The sequence below is a fragment of the Pseudophryne corroboree genome, chromosome 3, assembly GCF_028390025.1.
Source record: "Pseudophryne corroboree isolate aPseCor3 chromosome 3, aPseCor3.hap2, whole genome shotgun sequence".
In the NCBI taxonomy this organism is placed as follows: domain Eukaryota; kingdom Metazoa; phylum Chordata; class Amphibia; order Anura; family Myobatrachidae; genus Pseudophryne; species Pseudophryne corroboree.
The window spans coordinates 500,141,617-500,164,895 of record NC_086446.1 but is presented as its reverse complement, the minus strand read 5'-3'; the positions used below and the strand labels follow the sequence as shown (position 1 = coordinate 500,164,895).

The 23,279-nt window shown below is 46.8% G+C and overlaps 1 protein-coding gene and 1 pseudogene across 1 annotated transcript in view; one reads left to right on the top strand and one right to left on the bottom strand.

Moving 5' to 3' along the window:
- Positions 1 to 23,279, bottom strand: part of TBCD (tubulin folding cofactor D) — a 707,681-nt gene that overhangs the window by 392,497 nt on the left and 291,905 nt on the right. The window lies entirely within an intron of this gene.
- LOC134899816 (U2 spliceosomal RNA) lies at positions 20,140 to 20,277 on the top strand (annotated as a pseudogene).

Below are 23,279 nucleotides of genomic sequence, written 5' to 3'. Positions count from 1 at the left end.
TAGTGTTGGTAGCAGAAGGCAGGATGGGAGCAGTAGGGGGCAGGATATGTGCAGTAGTGGTGGTAGCAGGGGGCAGGATGGGTGCAGTAGTGGTAGCGGGAGGCAGGATGTGAGCAGTAGTGGTTGCAGAGGGAAGGACAGGTGCAGTAGTGGTGGTAGGAAGCGGCAGGATGCAGGATGTGAGCGGTAGTGGTAGCAGGGGCAGGATGGGTGCAGTAGTGGTAGTAGATGGAAGGATAGGTGCAGTAGTGGTGTTAGCAGGAAGCAGGATGGGAGCAGTAGGGGGCAGGATAGGTGCAATAGTGGTGGTAGCAGTGGGCAGAATGGGTGCAGTAGTGGTAGCAGGGGGTAGGATGGGAGCAGTAGTGGTAGCAGGGGGCAGGATGGGTGCAGTAGTGGTGGTAGGAGACAGGATGGGAGCAGTAGTGGTAGCAGGGGGCAGGATAGGTGCAGTAGTGGTGGTAGCAGGAGGTAGGATGGGAGCAGTAGTGGCAGGGGCAGAATGGGAGCAGTAGTGGTAGCAGGGGGCAGGATGGGTGCAGTAGTGGTGGTAGGGGGCAGGATGGGTGCAGTAGTGGTGGTAGGGGGCAGGATGGGTGCAGTAGTGGTGGTAGGGGGCAGGATGGGAGCAGGGGGCAGGATTGGTGCAGTAGTGGTGGTAGCAGGAGGCAGAATGGAAGCAGTAGTGGTAGGGGGCCGGATGGTAGCAGTCGTGGTAGCAGGGGGCAGGATGGGTGCAGTAGTGGTGGTAGGGAGGCAGGATGGGGGCAGGATAAGTGCAGTAGTGGTGGTGGCAGGAGGCAGGATGGGAGCATTAGTGGTAGGGGGCAGGATGGGAGCATTAGTAGTTGGGAGTGTAACGAATGCTGGGGGAATAAGATGCAGCGTAACAGGAAGCACACTGTGCCTCCTCTCTACAGTTCCCGGCGCTGACAGCAACCTCAGAGACACAGGAGACATTGAAGGTTTTCTCTTGAGTGACTGCGCCCCAACCCCCGTAGACTTGCATACGTTGTTAGGAGGATCCAGTCCTGATTTCCGAACCTGCGGCACTCCAGAAGGAGAGACAGTTGCAGCCACCGGAGGAGTGAAATCCTTGCTTTCGGCGACAGACGTATCCTCAGGTGTAAATGTAGATGAGACCCCGACCACTTGTCCAGGAGATCCAGTTGGAAGGATCAAGCATGAAATCTTCCGTACTGCAGAGCCTCGTAGGACACAACCATCTTCCCTAGAAGGCGAATGCACTGATGAACCGATACCTGGGCTGGCATCAGGACATCCTGGACCATAGTTTGAATCACCAACACTTTCTCCTCCGGTAGAAACACCCTCTGCACTTCTGTGTCGAGGATCATCCCCAGAAAAGGCAACCTCCTTGTCAGCTGCAAATGTGACTTTGGAATGTTCAGGATCCAACCATGTTCCCTGAGCTGACGAGTCATGAGAGCAATCGACCGTAACAACTTTTCCCTGGTCGATGCTTTTATCAGCAGATCGTCCAGATATGGAATTATGTGAAACCCCTGTCTGCGGAGGAGGACCATCATCTCTGCCATCACCTTGGTGAACACCCTTGGTGCTGTGGAGAGGTCGAATGGCAGTGCCTGAAATTAAGAGTGACTGTCTAGCAGTGCAAATCTAAGATAAGCCTGGTGCGGCGGCCAAATCGGAATGTGGAGGTACGTATCCTTGATATCCAGGGATACCAGAAACTTTCCCTCCTCCAGACCTGAGATCATTGCGCTCAGAGACTCCATTTTGAACTTGAACTCCCTCAGATAAGGATTTAACTATTTCAAGTTCAAAATCAGTCTGACCGAACCATCCGGTTTCGGTACCACAAAAAGGTTTGAATAGTAACCCTCGTTTTGCATATGAGGTGGAATAGGGACAATGACCTCTGACTTTTATAATTTTTGGATGGCCTCCTGTAGGATCGCCCTGTCTGCCAGCAAAGCCGGCAAGCCTGATTTGAAGAATCGGTGAGGCGGGAGTTCTTGAAACTCCAGTCTGTACCCCTGGGACACAATGTCCTGTACCCAGGGATCCAGGCCGGACGACACCCAGACGTGGTTGAAACTCTGAGCCTCGCACCCACCAGTCCGTCTTCCAGGCTTCGCGGTCCACTGTCATGATTAGGCTTTTGAGGAACCAGAAGCAGGCTTCTGGTCCTGGGAGCCGGCGGGTGCGTGATGTTTTGGATTTTGCACGACCACCTCTAAAGAAGGTGGTAGGAGTTTTGGACTTTTTTGTCTTAGCGGTCCGAAAAGGACTGCGATGCAGATGAAGAAAAGGGTTTCTTCGTAGAAGGCGTAGCTGAGGGAAGAAAAGGTGACTTACCCGCGGTTGCCATGGAAATCCACGCATCCAATGCTTTCCCAAATAGAGCCTGACCTGTGTAGAGTAGGTAACACACTGCTCCTGGATTCCATGTCTGCAGACCATTGGCGTAGCCAGAGTCCCCGGCGAGCTGAGACAGACATGAAAGATATCCTTGCAGTCAGCGTACCCAGGTCCTTCAAATATTCCACCATGAACCCCGCAGAATCCTGTATGTTACATAAAAACAGTTCAATGTCACTTCTGTCCATTGTATCCAAGTACTCTAGTAATGTGCCTGACCACTTTACTATAGCTTTTGAAATCCATGCACAGGCAATAGTAGGCCTTAATGCCACCCCTGAAAAAGTATATGGATTTGAGCGTAGTGTCAATCTTACGATCAGCCGGTTCTTTTAATGCGGTAGATCCAGTGACAGGTAAAACCAACTTCTTTGACAGTCTGGAACCAGAAGCGTCAACTATGGGTGGGTTTTCCCATTTTTTTTCTATCCTCCTCAGCGAAGGGAAAGGCAACCAAAACCCTTTTGGGAATCTAGAATTTTTTCACCGGGTTTTCCCAGGATTTTTCAAATAAAACGTTTAATTCTTTAGACACAGGGAAGGTTAGCGAGGCTTTCTTATTATCTGTGAAGTAAGCCTCCTCAATCTGCTGAGGTGTTGTCAGAAATGTTTAACACATCTCTAATAGCCTCAATCATGAGCTGCACCCCCTTAAGCCAGGGACGCCGCCCCCCCTCAGCACATCCCCATCACCGTCTGCCGTGTCAGAGTCTGTATCCGTGTCATCTTGCATAATCTGGGCACGTGCTCGTTTTTGTGGGAATATGCTAGGGGATTTTGAAGTAATAGGTACAGAACCTGACCAAATTGTCATAGACTGCTTTAATACCCGAGTTTCAGTCTCAGTATGAGCTACCCTAGTAGAGATTTGAAAGATCATTCCCTTAGTAGAGGTCAATCACTCAGGCTCAGTAATAGGGATCTGAGACAATCATTACATTCCTGTGCACATGGAATGGATTCCTCCTAAGAGGAAATGTCCTCTGCAGCATAAGACACAGAAGGCCAGATGTATTAACCTGGAGAAGGCATAAGGAAGTGATAAACCAGTGATATGTGCAAGGTGATAAAGGCAGCAGCCAATCAGATCCTAACTGTTAATTTACATATGGGAGCTGATTGGCTGGTGCCTTTATCACCTTGCACATATCACTGGTTTATCACTTCCTTATGCCTTCTCCAGGTTAATACATCTGCCCCAGAGTCCCTAGATATGGCTATGTGAGAAACAAACACCCACACACACAGGAAAATGTCAGACACAGTTTTCCCCCCAAGTATGCCACAGAGAAACACAGAGATTGGAGCCAACCCACACACAGTGCTTCCCTAGGTAGATATAATACAACTACCTGGCGCTTACTGTGTACTTTAATAGACCACATAGTATTTACACAGCCTCCCACCCTGTTGCCGCCATCTTCACACCAGCTCCCTGGCTCACTCACCACCGGAATCTTTTGGCTCGGTAAGGGGGTGGCGGCATGCTGCGGGAGTGAGCGGTCGCATGGGTGGCTAACGATCATCACCCTCAGGAGCTCAGTGTCCTGTCAGCGGAGATAGTGGCTCGAACCCCTCAGGGCGAACACTACTACCCCCCCCCCCCCCCTTAGTCACACGAAGCAGGGAGGCTGTTGCCAGCAGCCTCCCTGTGCCTAATTAACTCTTAGAAAAAAATAAAACTAAAGAAGCTCCCCTAGCTGTGACCGGCTCCTCCGGGCACATTTTCTAAACTGAGTCTGGTAGGAGGAGCATAGAGGGAAGAGCCAGCCCACACTCTCAAACTCTTAAAGTGCCAGTGGCTCCTAGTGGACCCGTCTATCCCCCATGGCACTAATGTGGACCCCAGCATCCTCTAGGACGTAAGAGAAATGGGCAAACATAATGCTGTGAGCGACTTTGAAATAGCTATGTAACTAGGTCAGAGCATCTCCAAAATGGCAGGTCTTGTGGGGGTTTCCCAGGATGCAGTTGCAGGTTTCTGCGTATAAGGCTGCATAACAAACGCACTTGTCATTGATACAATGGGCATGTGTGTGTCAGAACTGAACCAAAGAGCAATGGAAGTAGGCTGTCTTGTCTGGTGAATCTTGTTTTCTGTTACATCATGAGGACGGCCGATGCGTGTGTATCAGTTACCAGGGGTAACCAGGATGGAACGAAGGCAAAGTGGCAGAGGCAGTTTGGTGCACTGGGCAATGTTCCGCTGGGACACCTTGGGTCCTGACAATCATGTGGACGTTACTTTGATATGTACCACCTACCTAAACATTGTTGCAGACCAAATACACCCCTTCATGGCAACGGTATTCTCTAATAGGGTTGAATGATTTTTGGAAAATGACATAGTTCAAGGTGTTGACCTGGCCTCCAAATACTCCAGATCTCAATCCGATCATGCTGGTAAACAAAAGTCTGACCCATGGAGGCTTCACCTTGCAACATACAGGACTTGAATGATCACCTTATAACGTCTTGGTGATACCACAGGAGACCATCAGAAATCTTGTTGTATCCAATTTGTTTTGGTCGCACAGGGGAACCTACACAATATTAGGCAGGCAGACGCGGAGTAAGAGGTGTGGGGATCTCACAGGGGGCCCCCAGCTTTGGTTGCAAGTTCAGCTGAAGTACAAAAGTGCACTGCGACCTGTACAAATCAACCGGGGGGGGGTGGAGTCCAAGTCTTGGGGCAGTGCCTTCAGTGCTGCTAGCAGCATGTGAGAGGAGGGAAGGAGGCAGGACAGGATCAGATAGTGCACCCACCCAGTGATGTCGAGGGAGTAAGATGGTGGACACTGTATGAATATGTGCAAGAGGGGGGAGAAGGGGGGCACTATATGTGTATAAGTGTGTTACTGTATGCATGTTTATGAGTGTGTGTAACAGTATATCTATACATATGTGCGTAAATGGGTGACAGTATGCGTATGTGACCGTATATCAATACACATAATAAAACTGTAAGGGTTGTGTCTGTACATATCCTTTGAAAAATCTATGGACTGTTTATGAACTATGGGGACAAAAACATTTTTATATTTTTATACATTTTTGGCAGACTGATCATTCCAGCATCATCGCGTTTTCACAATTGTATAGCTTAGTGACCCAGAAAGAATCTGGAGTATGTATCAACTCGAAAAACCAGACACTTGACAGTCAAAGCTAATTCAGACCTGATCGTTGCAGCAAATTTGTTAGCAGATGGGCAAAACCATGTGCACTTCAGGGGAGGCAGATATAACATGTGCAGAGAGAGTTCGATTTGGGTGGGTTATATTGTTTCTGTGCAGGGTAAATACTGTCTGTGTTGTTTTTACACTGCAGTTTAGATTTCTGTAGAACACACCCCACCCAAATGTAACTCTCTGCAAATGTTATATATGCCCCCCCCCCCCCCCATCCCCCCCGTAGTGCACATGGGGGGTAATTCCAAGTTGATTGCAGCAGGATTTTTGTTACCGTAGCAATTGGGCAAAACCATGTGCACTGCAGGGGAGGCAGATATAACATGTGCAGAGAGAGTTAGATTTGGGTGTGGTGTGTTCAATCTGCAATCTAATTTGCAGTGTAAAAATAAAGCAGCCAGTATTTACGCTGCACAGAAATAAAATAACCCACCCAAATCTAACTCTCTCTGCACATGTTATATCTGCCTCCCCTGCAGTGCACATGGTTTTGCCCAATTGCTATCAAAAATCCTGCTGCGATCAACTTGGAATTACCCCCATGGTTTTGCCCATCTGCTAACAAATTTGCTGCTGTGCAGGCTCCTCATCCCAAATACATACATAAACACACACAATAAATACATATACAGGTTGAGTCTCCCTTATCCAAAATGCTTAGGACCAGAGGTATTTTGGATATCGGATTTTTCCGTATTTTGGAATAATTGCATACCATAATGAGATATCATGGTGATGGGAACTAAATCTAAGCACAGAATGCATTTATGTTTCATATACACCTTATACACACAGCCTGAAGGTCATTTTAGCCAATATTTTTTATAACTTTGTGCATTAAACAAAGTGTGTCTACATTCACACAATTCATTTATGTTTCATATACACCTTATACACACAGCCTAAAGGTCATTTAATACAATATTTTTAACAACTTTGTGTATTAAACAAAGTTTGTGTACATTGAGCCATCAGAAAACAAAGGTTTCATTATCTCACTCTCCCTCAGAAAAGTCCGTATTTTGGAATATTCCGTATTTCGGAATATTTGGATATGGGATACTCAACCTGTATTGCACACTCCAAAAAAAATGCTCAGGACCAGCTGCTTCTCCCATGGGCAGCTTTATGTGGCTTGCTCACAAGTTAGTAGCCCCAAGCAACTTTTTGTTTTAATCCTTGAAGGAAAAACTGCAAATATTGTATTCATTTATTACATGGCACTACTGTCTTTAGCAATAACAGACATCCACACGTGTGAAGCCGCAGGCAAACACTGGCATATATATCTATCTATCTATATATCAGTGTGTGTGTCTGTCATGTGTGTGGATGTTTATATGTATGTGTATTTGTGCATGACAGTCCTATTTTTCGGATAATGTCCCACCCATGGGCTGGAGGAAATGCATGGAGGGAATGCTTCCATCTGCTGTGCGCTTGAGACTGGGAGCAGCTGGGAAAGCAATGTGCAAGCCTATAGCATGAAGTGAAATGGGCATTTGACTTGTAGCCACATTCATGTGCATGCTGAAGGCTTGCACACTGTGACCTGATCCCTGTATCCCAAAATGGTCTTTAGGGCCACCCTATCTCAAATGCTTTGGGCCCCCCAAAGCCTTATCCCAGCTCTGTGGGCAGGTGGTTTTAAGGTTATGACTGATTGGTATGTGTACAGGGCTGGTGCTAGGTTTTTCTGCAGCTCCCCGAGACTGCTGGGCTTGCGCCAACGCTCTCCAGAGCAAAGGAAATGGATTGTGGAATGGTGCCCACTTTTGAAGTAAAAAAAAAGATAGAAAATTTTCTGCTTAGGCTGGCTAGCCCTACTGTGCATCTGACGACATATTGTGGTCGCTAATCCTGTATAGTATGTGGCTGAAGTATCAAATGCACTGCACTGTATGAGGTTTTCTAAATGCTAATTTTGCCTTCAAGTTCTGGTCACATTTGCTCTAAAATCAAGCATTTGGAACCCCCCATATAGAAATCCTACTTTTGTTACTGATAACCAAATTATTTTATACTTTTACATTTATTGTACAAAAAAAAAAAAAAACACCTTGCTCAGGGGCTATGTATATATTTCTAATTGTCTCATACTTATTTAATACAATGGCCCTCATTCCGAGTTGATCGCTCGCAAGGCGATTTTAGCAGAGTTACACACGCTAAGCCGCCGCCTACTGGGAGTGAATCTTAGCTTCTTAAAATTGCGACCGATGTATTCGCAATATTGCGATTACAAACTACTTAGCAGTTTCAGAGTAGCTTCAGACTTACTCGGCATCTGCGATCAGTTCAGTGCTTGTCGTTCCTGGTTTGACGTCATAAACACACCCAGCGTTCGCCCAGACACTCCTCCGTTTCTCCGGCCACTCCTGCGTTTTTTCCGGAAACGGTAGCGTTTTTAACCACACGCCCCTGAAACGCCGTGTTTCCGCCCAGTAACACCCATTTCCTGTCAATCACATTACGATCGCCGGAGCGAAGAAAAAGCCGTGAGTAAAAATACTATCTTCATTGTTAAATTACTTGGCGCAGTCGCAGTGCGAATATTGCGCATGCGTACTAAGCGGAATTTCACTGCGATGCGATGAAATATACCGAGCGAACGACTCGGAATGAGGGCCAATATTCTTAAGTGCTATAAACCATAGCAACGAAGACACACATTTTCCCACTGCAGCTTAGAAATTTAAAGCAAATATCTGATTGTTTGCATTGGGTTAAACAGCGAAAGTGCACACAGTACCAAGTTATTAAATACGCAAAACTGGCTGCACAGAATGCATATGCAGTCCCACAGAGCAACCTTCTCAAGACCAAACAATAATAATACCCTAATGCACTAACAGTTCAGGTTTTAAGGATAGCCATACTTAAACAGAAGTGGCATCGGTTAGTGCATCGTTTTTTTTTATTTAACCATCTGTGCTTAAGAATAGATATCACTAAAATCTGGAATTTTAAGGGTAAATGTACTAAGCACCGTGTTCATTTGAGTTGGCAAACATGGCCGTAATTCCCATCTCTGTCATTTACTAAACACAAAACACAGCAGTGTTTGCTCAAATAGAACTGAAAAACACAGTAGAACAGACATGTACAAATAAATACACCATCAGCCAAACTTGGAAGGACTTTCCATAGGCACCAATACAACACAGAAATTTATCAAGATTAATTTCTGCAAACACACCAGTGATTCGGCACAAAATGCACTTTTCAAATAGATGCCCCCTTGAGCAGTGTGTTTACAGACGTCTGCACGGATCAGTGAGATCAGTGCATTGCTTCCCTGTGTAAAACTGGATTAAGGCATTAAAAGTAAAAAAAAAAAAAAAAACTGTGCAAAAATAAAACATAACCGTCCCAAAAGATCTTCGACCCGGTCCTGGTTCTAAAAACACAAGAGAAAAAGTGCAATCCCCCTGTATTTAAAGAACCAGCACCAGGCTCTAGGACCGGTCCTGGTTCCAAAAATAGGGCAAAGGACATGAGGTCGAGGTCCCCCATATTTTTAAAACCAGCAGTGGGCTCCACTAGCCAAGGAGGTAATGCCTTAGCCGGGGGACACATTTATTCTGGTCCCTGCGGCCATAGCATTACCCTTCCCCGACTAGTCAGCCATGGCCGGTGTTCCCTGGGGGAGTGGGGGATCCCCCAATAAAGCCCCCCCCCCCCACAGTGAACCCAAGGGCCAAGGCTGAGGCCTGGGATTATCCCGGCATCCTTGGGCTGTGGATGCAGAGTTGATAGTCCATCAATTGTGTGTAAAAAATAAGAATTTACTTACCGATAATTCTATTTCTCGTAGTCCGTAGTGGATGCTGGGAACTCCGTAAGGACCATGGGGAATAGCGGCTCCGCAGGAGACTGGGCACAAAAATAAAGCTTTAGGACTACCTGGTGTGCACTGGCTCCTCCCCCTATGACCCTCCTCCAAGCCTCAGTTAGGATACTGTGCCCGGACGAGCGTACACAATAAGGAAGGATTTATGAATCCCGGGTAAGACTCATACCAGCCACACCAATCACACCGTACAACCTGTGATCTGAACCCAGTTAACAGCATGATAACAGAGGAGCCTCTGGATAGATGGCTCACAACAATAACCCGATTTAGTTAACAATAACTATGTACAAGTATTGCAGACAATCCGCACTTGGGATGGGCGCCCAGCATCCACTACGGACTACGAGAAATAGAATTATCGGTAAGTAAATTCTTATTTTCTCTGACGTCCTAGTGGATGCTGGGAACTCCGTAAGGACCATGGGGATTATACCAAAGCTCCCAAACGGGCGGGAGAGTGCGGATGACTCTGCAGCACCGAATGAGAGAACTCCAGGTCCTCCTCAGCCAGGGTATCAAATTTGTAGAATTTAGCAAACGTGTTTGCCCCTGACCAAGTAGCTGCTCGGCAAAGTTGTAAAGCCGAGACCCCTCGGGCAGCCGCCCAAGATGAGCCCCCTTCCTTGTGGAATGGGCTTTTACAGATTTTGGCTATGGCAGGCCTGCCACAGAATGTGCAAGCTGAATTGTACTACAAATCCAACGAGCAATAGTCTGCTTAGAAGCAGGAGCACCCAGCTTGTTGGGTGCATACAGGATAAACAGCGAGTCAGATTTTCTGACTCCAGCCGTCCTGGAAACATATTTTCAAGGCCCTGACTATGTCCAACAACTTGGAGTCCTCCAAGTCACTAGTAGCCGTAGGTACCACAATAGGTTGGTTCAGATGAAACGCTGAAACCACCTTAGGGAGAAAATGAGGATGAGTCCTCAATTCCGCCCTGTCTGAATGGAAGATCAGATAAGGGCTTTTACAGGATAAAGCCGCCAATTCTGACACGCGCCTGGCCGAGGCCAGGGCCAACAGCATGACCACTTTCCATGTGAGATATTTTAACTCCACAGATTCAAGTGGTTCAAACCATTGTGACTTTAGGAACCCCAAAACTACATTGAGATCCCAAGGTGCCACTGGAGGCACCAAAGGATATGCAGTACCCCTTTTACAAACGTCTGAACTTCAGGAACTGAAGCTAGTTCTTTCTGGAAGAAAATTGACAGGGCCGAAATTTGAACCTTAATGGACCCCAATTTTAGGCCCATAGACACTCCTGTTTGCAGGAAATGCAGGAATCGACCTAGTTGAAATTCCTCCATCGGGGCCTTACTGGCCTCGCACCACGCAACATATTTTCGCCTAATGCGGTGATAATGCTTTGCGGTTACATCCTTCCTGGCTTTGATCAGGGTAGGGATGACTTCATCCGGAATGCCTTTTTCCTTCAGGATCCGGCGTTCAACCGCCCTGCCGTCAAACGCAGCCGCGGTAAGTCTTGGAATAGATAGGGTCCTTGATGGAGCAGGTCCCTTCTTAGAGGTAGAGGCCACGGGTCCTCCGTGAGCATCTCTTGAAGTTCCGGGTACCAAGTCCTTCTTGGCCAATCCGGAGCCACGAGTATAGTTCTTACTCCCCTCCGTCTTATAATTCTCAGTACTTTTGGTAAGAGAGGAAGAGGAGGGAACACATACACTGACTGGTACACCCACGGTGTTACCAGAGCGTCCACAGCTATTGCCTGAGGGTCCCTTGACCTGGCGCAATACCTGTCCAATTTTTTGTTTAGGCGGGACGCCATCATGTCCACCTTTGGTTTTTCCCAACGGTTTACAATCATGTGGAAGACTTCTGCTAAGGAAGTCTGTTTCCCAGTTGTCCACTCCCGGAATGAACACTGCTGACAATGCTATCACATGATTTTCCGCCCAGCGAAAAATCCTTGCAGCTTCTGCCATTGCCCTCCTGCTTCTTGTGCCGCCCTGTCTGTCTACGTGGGCGACTGCCGTGATGTTGTCCGACTGGATCAGCACCGGCTGACCTTGAAGCAGAGGTCTTGCTTGGCTTAGGGCATTGTAAATGGCCCTTAGCTCCAAGATATTTATGTGAAGTGATGTCTCCAGGCTTGACCACAAGCCCTGGAAATTTCTTCCCTGTGTGACTGCTCCCCAGCCTCGCAGGCTGGCATCCGTGGTCACCAGGACCCAGTCCTGAATGCCGAATCTGCGCCCTCTAGAAGATGAGCACTCTGCAACCACCACAGGAGAGACACCCTTGTCTTTGGTGACAGGGTTATCCGCTGATGCATCTGAAGATGCGATCCGGACCATTTTTCCAGCAGGTCCCACTGGAAAGTTCTTGCGTGGAATCTGCCGAATGGAATTGCTTCGTAGGAAGCCACCATTTTTCCCAGGACCCTTGTGCACTGATGCACTGACACTTGGCCTGGTTTTAGGAGGTTTCTGACTAGTTCGGATAACTCCCTGGCTTTCTCCTCCTGGAGAAACACCTTTTTCTGGACTGTGTCCAGGATCATCCTTAGGAATAGAAGACGTGTCGTCGGGATCAGCTGCGATTTTGGAATATTAAGAATCCAACCGTGCTGCCGCAACACTACTTGAGATAGTGCTACCCCGACTACCAACTGTTCCCTGGATCTTGCCCTTATCCGGAGATCGTCCAAGTAAGGGATAATTAAAACTCCCTTCCTTCGAAGGAGTATCATCATTTCGGCCATTACTTTGGTAAAGACCCGGGGTGCCGTGGACAAACCAAACGGCAGCGTCTGAAACTGATAGTGACAGTTCTGTACCACAAACCTGAGGTACCCTTGGTGAGAAGGGTAAATTGGGACATGGAGATAAGCATCCTTGATGTCCAGAGACATCATATAATCCCCTTCTTCCAGGTTTGCCATCACCGCTCTGAGTGACTCCATCTTGAATTTGAACCTTTGTATGTAAGTGTTCAAGGATTTCAGATTTAAATTAGGTCTCACCGAGCCGTCCGGCTTCGGTACCACAAACAGCGTGGAATAATACCCCTTTCCCTGTTGTAGGAGGGGTACCTTGATTATCACCTGCTGGGAATACAGCTTGTGAATGGCTTCCCATACCGCCTCCCTGTCGGAGGGAGACGTCGGTCAAGCAGACTTTAGGAAACGGCGAAGGGGAGACGTCTCGAATTCCAATTTGTACCCCTGAGATACCACCTGAAGGATCCAGGGGACCACCTGTGAGTGAGCCCACTGCACGCTGAAATTTTTGAGACGGGCCCCCACCGTGCCTGAGACCGCTTGTAAAGCCCCAGCGTCATGCTGAGGACTTGGCAGAAAACGGGAGAGGGCTTCTGTTCCTGGGAACTGGCTGTTTGCTGCAGCCTTTTTCTTCCTTTCCCTCTGGCACGGGGCAGAAATGAGGAGCCTTTTGCCCGCTTGCCCTTATGGGGCCCAAAGGACTGCGCCTGATAATACGGCGTCTTCTTATGTTGAGAGGCTACCTGGGGTAAAAATGTGGATTTCCCAGCCGTTGCCGTGGCCACCAGGTCTGTTAGACCTACCCCAAATAACTCCTCCCTTTTATAAGGCGATACTTCCATATGCCTTTTGGAATCAGCATCACCTGACCACTGTCTTGTCCATAACCCTCTTCTGGCAGAAATGGACAGCGCACTTACTCTTGATGCCAGTCAGCAAATATCCCTCTGTGCATCACGCATATATAGAAATGCATCTTTTAAATGCTCTATAGTTAGTAATATACTGTCCCTATCTAGGGTATCAATATTGTCAGTCAGGGAATCCGACCAAGCCACCCCAGCACTGCACATCCAGGCTGAGGCGATTGCTGGTCGCAGTATCACACCCGTGTGAGTGTATATACATTTTAGGATATTTTACTGCTTTCTGTCAGCAGGTTCCTTAAGGGCGGCCGTATCCGGGGACGGTAGTGCCACCTGTTTAGACAAGCGTGTGAGCGCTTTATTCACCCTAGGGGGTGTTTCCCAACGTGCCCTATCCTCTGGCGGGAAGGGGTATGATGCTAATAACTTTTTAGGAATTAACAGTTTTTATCGGGGGAAACCCACGCATCATCACACACTTCATTTAGTTCCTCAGATGCAGGAAAAACTACAGGCAGTTTTTTCTCACCCAACATAATACCCTTTTTAGTGGTACTGGTATTATCAGAAATGTGTAAAAACATTTTCCATAGCCTCAATCATGTAACGTGTGGCCCTACTGGAAGTCACATTCGTCTCTTAATCGTCGACACTGGAGTCAGTATCCGTGTCGGCGTCTGTATCTGCCATCTGCGGTAACGGGCGTTTTAGAGCCCCTGATGGCTTTTGAGACACCTGGACAGGCACAGACTGAGTCGCCGGCTGTCTCATGTCATCAATCTTTTGTAAAGAGCTGACACTGTCACATAATTCCTTCCATAAGCTCATCCACTCAGGTGTCGACTCCCTAGGGGGTGACATCTCTGTTACAGGCAATTGCTCCGCCTCCACCTCATTTTCCTCCTCATACATGTCGACACAACGTACCGACACACAGCACACACACAGGGAATGCTCTGATAGAGGACAGGACCCCACTAGCCCTTTGGGGAGACAGAGGGAGAGTATGCCAGCACACACCAGAGCGCTTTATATATATACAGGGATAACCTTATATAAGTGTTTTTCCCCTTATAGCTGCTGTATTGTTATACTGCGCCTAATTAGTGCCCCCCTCTCTTTTTTAACCCCTTTCTGTAGTGTAGTAACTGCAGGGGAGAGCCAGGGAGCTTCCCTCCAACGGAGCTGTGAGAGAAAATGGCGCCAGTGTGCTGAGGAGATAGGCTCCGCCCCCTTCTCGGCGGCCTTTTCTCCCGTTTTTCTGTGGAATCTGGCAGGGGTTAAAATTCATCCATATAGCCCTGGGGGCTATATGTGATGTATTTTCGCCAGCCAAGGTGTTTTTTATTGCTGCTCAGGGCGCCCCCCCCTAGCGCCCTGCACCCTCAGTGACCGAAGTGTGAAGTGTGCTGAGGAGCAATGGCGCACAGCTGCAGTGCTGTGCGCTACCTTGGTGAAGACAGGATGTCTTCTGCCGCCGATTTTCCGGACCTCTTCTTGCTTCTGGCTCTGTAAGGGGGCCGGCGGCGCGGCTCTGGGACCGGACTCCGAGGCTGGGCCTGTGTTCGGTCCCTCTGGAGCTAATGGTGTCCAGTAGCCTAAGAAGCCCAATCCACTCTGCACGCAGGTGAGTTCGCTTCTTCTCCCCTTAGTCCCTCGATGCAGTGAGCCTGTTGCCAGCAGGTCTCACTGAAAATAAAAAACCTAAAACTAAACTTTCACTAAGAAGCTCAGGAGAGCCCCTAGTGTGCACCCTTCTCGGCCGGGCACAAAAATCTAGCTGAGGCTTGGAGGAGGGTCATAGGGGGAGGAGCCAGTGCACACCAGGTAGTCCTAAAGCTTTACTTTTGTGCCCAGTCTCCTGCGGAGCCGCTATTCCCCATGGTCCTTACGGAGTTCCCAGCATCCACTAGGACGTCAGAGAAATTAGAATAAATATTGTGTGTTACTGGTGGAAATAAAGGTGCCAGCAAGCCTCCCCCGCATGCTGGCACTTGGAGAACCACAAGTACCAGCAAGTGGGGCATTAACGGGCTCACTGGCTACCTGTAGTTCCACCAGTAAAACAAATATAGCTTTAATCAAACACCCTTCCACACTCACATATACACGCATACTTACCTACCATCCCCCGTCGTGCTACCGGTCCCCTTGTTCAGTAGTAATCCATAGGCGAGTCATTTTTTGTTAAACTGGTTACCTAATTCCAGTGTAGATAGCACCTCTCCTGTCCGTGTAGGCATACCAGCGGTTATAAATAAAAAAATAAAAAAAACACAATCCACATAAGGGAATCCATGTCTGTACACAAGGATTCCTTTTCCAGAATTGCAGGCCTCCATGTGACAACTAGGGGACCCGCCAGCCCATCAGGGAGCGCAACATAGTAGCACTTTTGATTGGCTTAGTCTATGGGTGGGAACTGGCGGTTTGAGGAAGACCACAAGATTAATTGAGGTCAATGTTGTGGATTTTTCCCAATAAAAGCGTATACATTTTATAAATTCCCTAGTAACCAGTGACATAACTGAGCTGCTGCCTGACTCATATTCATGAGGCCAGACCTCTATCCATGAGGTACTGGCTCCTTTTGAACTCAAATTGCATTCTCTCAGTAGTGCAGACCACACAATATCCCCCCATGCCAAACCGTGTGAAGGCAAAAAACACATTTTAATGAAGAGTTTGACATAGTTTAACTGCTACCAAACCCTAATCTTTATATATATATATATATATATATACAAATGTGTGTCTGTATGTTCCACCATAAATCTGGAATGCCTGGAACAATTTCCACCAAACTTGGTAGACATATCACTTACAATCTGGAAACAAATACTGTGGAGGTAAGACACCCCTAGCACCCGTAGGGGTGGGGGTGAGAATGGGTGAAAAGGGGTGAAAAGGGGTGAAAAATAAAATGTCCAAAATGACTGACAGTAGTGTCAAAGTTAATCAAAAAGCTATATAAATATAAAATTCATTGGTCAGTCTGTCTGTCTGGTTTTGTATTCGGACACCCTTGGATTAAACCAATGAGAAGTGATTCAGTTGGATCCTGGACAGGTTTTAGGGGTTGTACCTCACGGCGTAATGAGATGGGAACAACTTTGACCCAGTTAGCCTATTCTGGGCCTTCCACTGGATGGATCTGCAAGAAACTTCACAGAGTGGTAACACTGGATCCCAGAAGCCCTACTAGGGGGTTGTGGTTCCGGGCAGACCTCCCGTTGGTATACACTAGCGAGAACTATGACCTGGGGAGCCTGTTCTGGGCCCGCCACTGGATGGATTTGGACGAAAACTTAACAGAGTGATAACACTGGATCCCAGAAGACATATTAGGGGGTTGGGGATCGGGGAGACCTTCCGGCAGAATGCGCTGGACAAAACCTTGACCTGGGAAGCCTGTTCTGGGTCTTCCACTGGATGAATTTTCAGGAAAACTTTAATGACCCGAAATAACTGAGAGAAATGGAGGTGGGAAGACAAAAAAATGTTGTGTACTCAAAAGCCTTGGAATAGCAACATTGATAACAGAAGGAAAACTTTAAACCCATCTTGCAATTGAAAAGTGATTATAAAACTGAACAGAAAGAAAAGCTGGGGTTCAGGGCGACTAGCAACACCCCAAAACCCACAATGGGCAGCCGCCTCATGGGAAAGGCTGCTAAGCTACTAATTACTTTTCATATGTTGACAGTTACATCCAACTCATTGATAACTTCTTAACTGGAAGTTTTAAACCCGGACAACACCGAGTACTTCAGCTAGTATGTGATAAAGCAAGCATTTTTCCACTGTTTTCTCCGTAGACACTGAAGCTATACTAATGATAGAAGCATAAACAATTAGAACAAAATATTTCCAGATCAAATGCATGATTGTCTATTCCATGGTAGGAATTCCTTAAAAGAGTCACATGCAAATCCCAGGACCACAGTCATTTCCCATTATTCCTAGAATATCACTGAAGAAGCACTATGCAGTGACACGGACTACTTAATGGATAGGCAACAGCCATGCAGGACTAAGCAAGCATTTCAGTTAAGTGTGCTGCTTCCTGTCCGTGGTGACTTCATAATGATGCAATATGACATTTGAAGGTAACCTTCAATCCCCCAGCAGGAGAAGAGTCGCTTTTGAGGATCATGCAAATTACGTTTCTCATACTGATATATCTAACAGCATATTTGGTAACACAAACAAAATTTATATCTTAAGAGCTCTCCAGTTTAAGGGGGGGGGGAAAGTGTATCATAGGGAAAGGAAAAAAGAGTTCATTTAAAAATATATATAAATATGTTTAAAAGTGAAAAATCCCTTGAACAGCTATTAAATATTTGGGTGTAAAATCAGTCGAACAAGGATCCTAGTAGTTTCCATGATGGAATTAATTACTGAAGGGCTATACTGAACTGTGATTTGTGGAGTGCTCAAAATTAAATCTCACACTAATTAATTAAACACAAGTATGTGGGAAAAAAAAAAACCTTTATGCAGATTCATTTATAAAGTCAGTTATGTCAAACCAAAAAGTAAAAATCAGTTGCAGGTCAGAGAAATATATATATATATATATATATACAAACAAATATAGAAAACCACAGCACTCGCCACCCCAGAAGCGGGGTGCAGTGTCTGCACTCTCCACTCATAGGGTGGGGTGCATGCAGCCCATGGCCACCTACCCAAATACATACAAAATAGAGAATTCAGCACTCACCATAGCAAGCTCACTTGTCCTCACAACATCAATAAATAAATAAATGATGGGGGTTTAGTTGGTGGATTGGCCAATGCACGGAAGCCTGCATACCGATATATATATATAGAAGCTCGGCGGCGCGGCACTCAGCAGTATCAGAAAGAAAAAACACGGAAAGCTTCTTGCTTTTTTCCGTGTTTTTTCTTTCTGATACTGCTGAGTGCCGCGCCGCCGAGCTTCTACATGCATCTACTTTTGCGAGGGCACCAGCGACTATTGTATTGACCTAAAGGGAGTGCCAGACCTCGGAGCATACTATATATATATATATATATATATAAATTTATTTATTTTTCAGATAGAATTCATTGGGACTGCATGAGAACTTAACTTGGTAAAACATGTAAGATGTATAATTTTTTTTATCATATATTAATTTTCCTTAAGGGACCGATTTTGGAATGGTCTTCCGGCAGATGCAGGCCTGAATGTTATCCATTGTATCTCCTAGAGGCATAAGTGCAATTCTGGCTAGAGGGTGGGGAATAGCAGGTGTATTTCTACAGGTGCAGCAGTGCAGGATCAGGAGCTCCCCCTGAGACCTTGTACCTGTCAGGGTTGCTGGGAAGGGTGGTGGGGGTTAATAGAGAAGATACTGACAGGAGTGCCAAGCCCTTGAAAAGCACTGTGAAAGTTTCAAGAAGTCAGTTTGCTGTGGCACAGGATTTGTCTGGGAGAGTGAGGGAGCTGTGCTGCTGGCTGGCAGGTGTGGTGAACGACAAGCTGGGACTTGCTGTCTGTGTAGTGACTCCACAGAGTTCCCACGGAGAAACAGTTCTCTAATATAGGAAACCCTTGTGAGGAGTATCGCAGAAACTCGAAGAACAAAAGCACACAAAATCCTGTTTGAATATGTTGGTAAAGTAATAATTTACAGTTGTGCCAAAATCATATATATCTACTAGACCAGAGGAGTGTGTAGGAATAGGAGCAGCAGTATGATTTGCAAACATAGGGGCTGTGTTTAAAGGATTACACAAATAGTTGATTACAACAAACAGATTACAAACTACAGTACAGAAGGATGTATACCTGTATTGGCATGTGGTAAGGATGAGATACAGCTAAATGTTTCACATAGCAGTGCATTGGTCCCAGAAACACTGCCATGTTCTGATCTGGAATGGTAATACATGAAAACGGGTGGTCTTCAGTATGCCGACTGTCGGGATACCGGCGCCGGAATCCCGACAGCCGGCATACCGACACTTTTTCTCCCTCGTGGGGGTCATCGACCCCCTGGAGGGAGAATAAAATAGCGTGGCGCGCCACCGTGCCCGCAGCGTGCCCGCAAGGGGCTCATTTGCGCTCGCCACGCTGTCGGTATGCAGGCGGTCGGGCTCCCGGCGCCGGTATGGTGGTCACCGGGAGCCGGCCGCCGGCATACCATACTACACCCCATACAGTATACCCACATACATCCCTCCATAAGGCAGATTTATTAATTTTCATATATCCTAACATAATCCTTGCAATTAAAATGAAGCACAGTTCCATTCCCTATCCAGAGCAGACATGGTACTTATTTGTGTCCGATTAGTTCCCCAAGTCATTGAGGTAAAATATAACTCTAGAGGGCTTTTGCCTCTGTCGCTGATTAATTTGGTTTCATTTAAGGGGCATAGAGTATGGAAACGTAAATCACAATGGGTTTAGGCTCAGACTTGTAAGGGAGAATGTTTCAGGCCCAATTCTAATATATTTCCAGTCCGACAGTGCCTGCCAAAGGAAAGTGTAGGACAACGTGTAATGCAATGGAGAAACAGCAAAGTATACTGCAAACACCCCCCTAACTATGACTGGAAAGGTCAGATAATAATGATTGTGCAACCCAAAATGTTTTGAACTGGTAAAGTATTCCTAGCATACTATTTACTCCGGCACTGTCTCTGTATAGGTGTGTACACACGGTGAGATCCTTGCCATGCCCAATTTTAACTATGAGGTTTCCCTTGAACTCCCCTAGAGCACAGATTTTGACTATCTGTACTTTCGATTTTGTCTATGTACGATTTTGAATAAGTGCCAATTTTGACTATACTTTGTGCTAGATAGTACACTATATAGTCAAGATTGACCTGCCTGCACAGTCTAGCCTTGCGATACCAACCCCGCGCGGAGTGCGAATCGGTATCGCAAGCTGCCTAACACCCGGAGATATGCACTAACTTTCCTTAAGATTTTGATTATATAGTCACCTTAAGATTAATCAGTACATTTTCTCTCTGGCCTGGAGAGAAAAAAAAACCCCAAAAAAAACGAAGAATCTAAAAGGGATACACTGCAGTATTAAGTTCTAAGCGCTTCTCGGCCTTTTGGCTAAGATCAAGTGTAGTATCTGTTCTTATCAGTGGAGAAAAACTGAGCCGGTCATCCCTACTGCATGGGGGAGTAATATGCCCCTATGTGGTATAGGGAGCGGCCTGGTGAAGTATCTGCGGTAGAGAAACATGGGGTGGAGTACCTGTTCCCACACTAGGAGCGTGAGAGGTTCCTAGATGTGGAATGGAGAAACATCCTGTGGAGTACCGTGCCGGGGTGTGGCGGGCCCCTGGTCGAGAGTGGAGAAAAACTGGGCTGAGTATTCCTATCTTCGTAGGGGCTGATGGAACCCTTACGTTGTTTAGGAACAGCCTGGTCTAGTACCTACTCTTGTACTGGGGGTTGACCCTGGCATAGACAGTACGGAGCTTGGTCTGGCTGAGAGGCTGGAAGCTGCTTAGAAGCTCGAGGTGAAACGTGCCCCTGGTGTTCAGGATGCCAGGGGTGTCTGAACCCGCACTGGTGAACGGCTCCCACCACGTGCACAGTAAGGCACTTTGCACCGCTCACCTCCCCAACTTCTGCTGCACCATATCCTTTGCCCTGGCCTTTTGGCTAGGGCAAGGATAATTTTTTACCCACCCCCGGCCTTTTGGCTGGGGCTTATTTATTTATTTATGCCCACATATGTTTTTGCACTTGCACCCGCACTTGCACAAGCATTAGCACTTATATTTGTTTTTTGTAGTGTGTAGTGTGTCACGTTCACGTTTTTCGTTTCGGGGTTTAGGTGAGACCCTTATGGGCCGCCCTCTCCTCTTCGTTGCTGAGGTCCTCTCCACGGGGGGAGGACCAGACGCAGTTATCAGTCCCCAGGGGGACGCTTCGGCCAACCCTGGGGACACCCGAGGGTCCCTCTGCGCTTTGGCAAAGGGGGACCCACAGTCCCTTTGTTCCCTCAGTAGGCCTTTTGGCTCTGAGGGTTAGAGGAGTAACGGGGCCCTTCTCCTTTGGGAGAGGGTCCAAGAACCTATGCCCCCAGCACGTTTGGTCACAGACACTGGGTGATGAAGCACCGCACCTCGGGCTTCAAGTTAAAAAAAAAAAAAAAAATTAAGTTCTAAGTGCCTGATTCACTACCATTTGCAAGTGTGAGATTGCGCACAGTGAGAGATTATCGTCAGACTGCACATGCGCTGCAAACGCATTGCACCTGCGTGAAGGGCAAAATGTGATTGCACTGCATATGCAGCCTAATTGTAAAGAGATCGCATCTGATTGACTGGAAGTGCCCATTTGTGGGTGGTAACATGGCGTTTGTGGGGAGTGGTTGGGAAAACGCAGGCGTGTCATGGCCATTTTCGGAGCATGTATCTTACGTCATCTTTAAACGTTGCAATCGAAAACATGCGACTGCATTCTGCATTTGAGTATGCTGGGGTCAGCCGTTACTGTCGATTGTGGTCCTTTTTGCGTATGCATTTCGATTTTGCTAATGCATACGCAGATTTGCATATGCGTTGGTGGCCATCTTTTATCCTTTTATATATATATATATATATATATATATATATATAAAACAAAATTCAGTGCAGGGTCTGAAACTTTATCCCTAGAAGAGGAGTTTGGGGCGGGGGGGGGGGGGGGGTCAGTGGGGCCCACCAGGGGTTTCCCTCCCCTGTGCCCTTGTTGCTGCAGCAGCTGTGGGATACTGAATGGAGGGGTCGCTGTGGCTTAGCAGGATTTTGTTTCACCTGCCTTTTCGGGTCTGAGGCGGCGAAGACGCACAGTTTTCACTGAACCTGGGTGTTTTCGCATGAAAAACGATTTTTTTCCCCGGGAATTTAATTGGAATCCCCGTAAACAAAATATCCAGTTTTTTGCTCCCCATGTTTCATTGTGGGTGATTGGATACTGCCCAATGTGTCCGCTGAGAAATGTGATTCATGCTAAATTTCACAGCTACTTCGCCCATCTCCAGATTTCAGTACTCATTACCCCAACTCCAATAATAAAATACATTAAGAAAACAAATGAAGGGAGGGAGTAAATTAAATAGTAAAGTACATTTATGCAGTATTTCACAGAAACAACATTCAAGGTATACAGCAAACAAAATATCACTGACAACTTGAAAAGAGCTAAGAGACACAACGCTGATGTAAATCTCGCAGTCAACATCATTTCCATGTGCTGTGCATACTGCAGTGCTACAAGCTGTAGCTCAGAGCAAAGCCTCAGATCTCCAGACACTGCTGGATGGCGCAGCCCTGCAGCAATTCAATCTCAGGTTGGGAAGTTTAGGAGCCACCACGCCCAGGCTCCTGCTCGCCACATACAGCACCTGGGGGAAGACGAAACTGCTGGCTCCCTCACTCTGCACGCTCCGTTCCTAATGCCTAGCTCCCAATGACCTGACACGTCAGATTTATCCTTATTCAGCACTTCTACTACAAGCGTAGATCACATTGCGAAATCCATCAGCCACTTCATTGCATTGTGTTTACTAAAACAATAATCTACAGGTTACAAATGAACATAGCAGCTAGTTTAAGAATTACAACGGATTAAATAAAATATTAATTTTCATTCTAAACTCACACACACTATTTTTGAAAGCTTTCAAGGCACAGGACCTTATTCAGTAAGGATTGCAAAATTTGCACTCGCACTGCTTACGCGCAATTAATAATAGCGAGAGAAAATGCATACATATCGTGATTGCAATGCAGACACTGTTTGACTGACAGGAAGCCGGCGTTTCTGGGCAGAAACCCTCCGTTTTCCAGGTGTGTCTGAAAAAACAAAGGCATGCCCAGGCGTTTTTAAGGAGGGTCTATGACGTCAGCGATGACCACTTTCAGCCTCTTGTGTCGCAAGAATTGTGGATGACCTTGCCTGGCGCAGATAGGAATAATCTTCGATGTCCTGGTAACTGCGTATGGTTTTGCGATCAGCCCGCATATTGCAATGCATTAGCAATTTCTGCAATGGCCGTCTTTTCTCTTATGGCAACTGTTTGACCACAGTAACTGCTTTTTAGCATTGTATGGTAATGCATGCTACAATCAGCAGTTGCACAGGTGGATATTCCCCCCTATGTGTGTATTAAAATTCTCATCCCAAACCCCCCCCCCCCCCCCCCCATGTACTTTACTGCAATCAAGTGATTTAGAA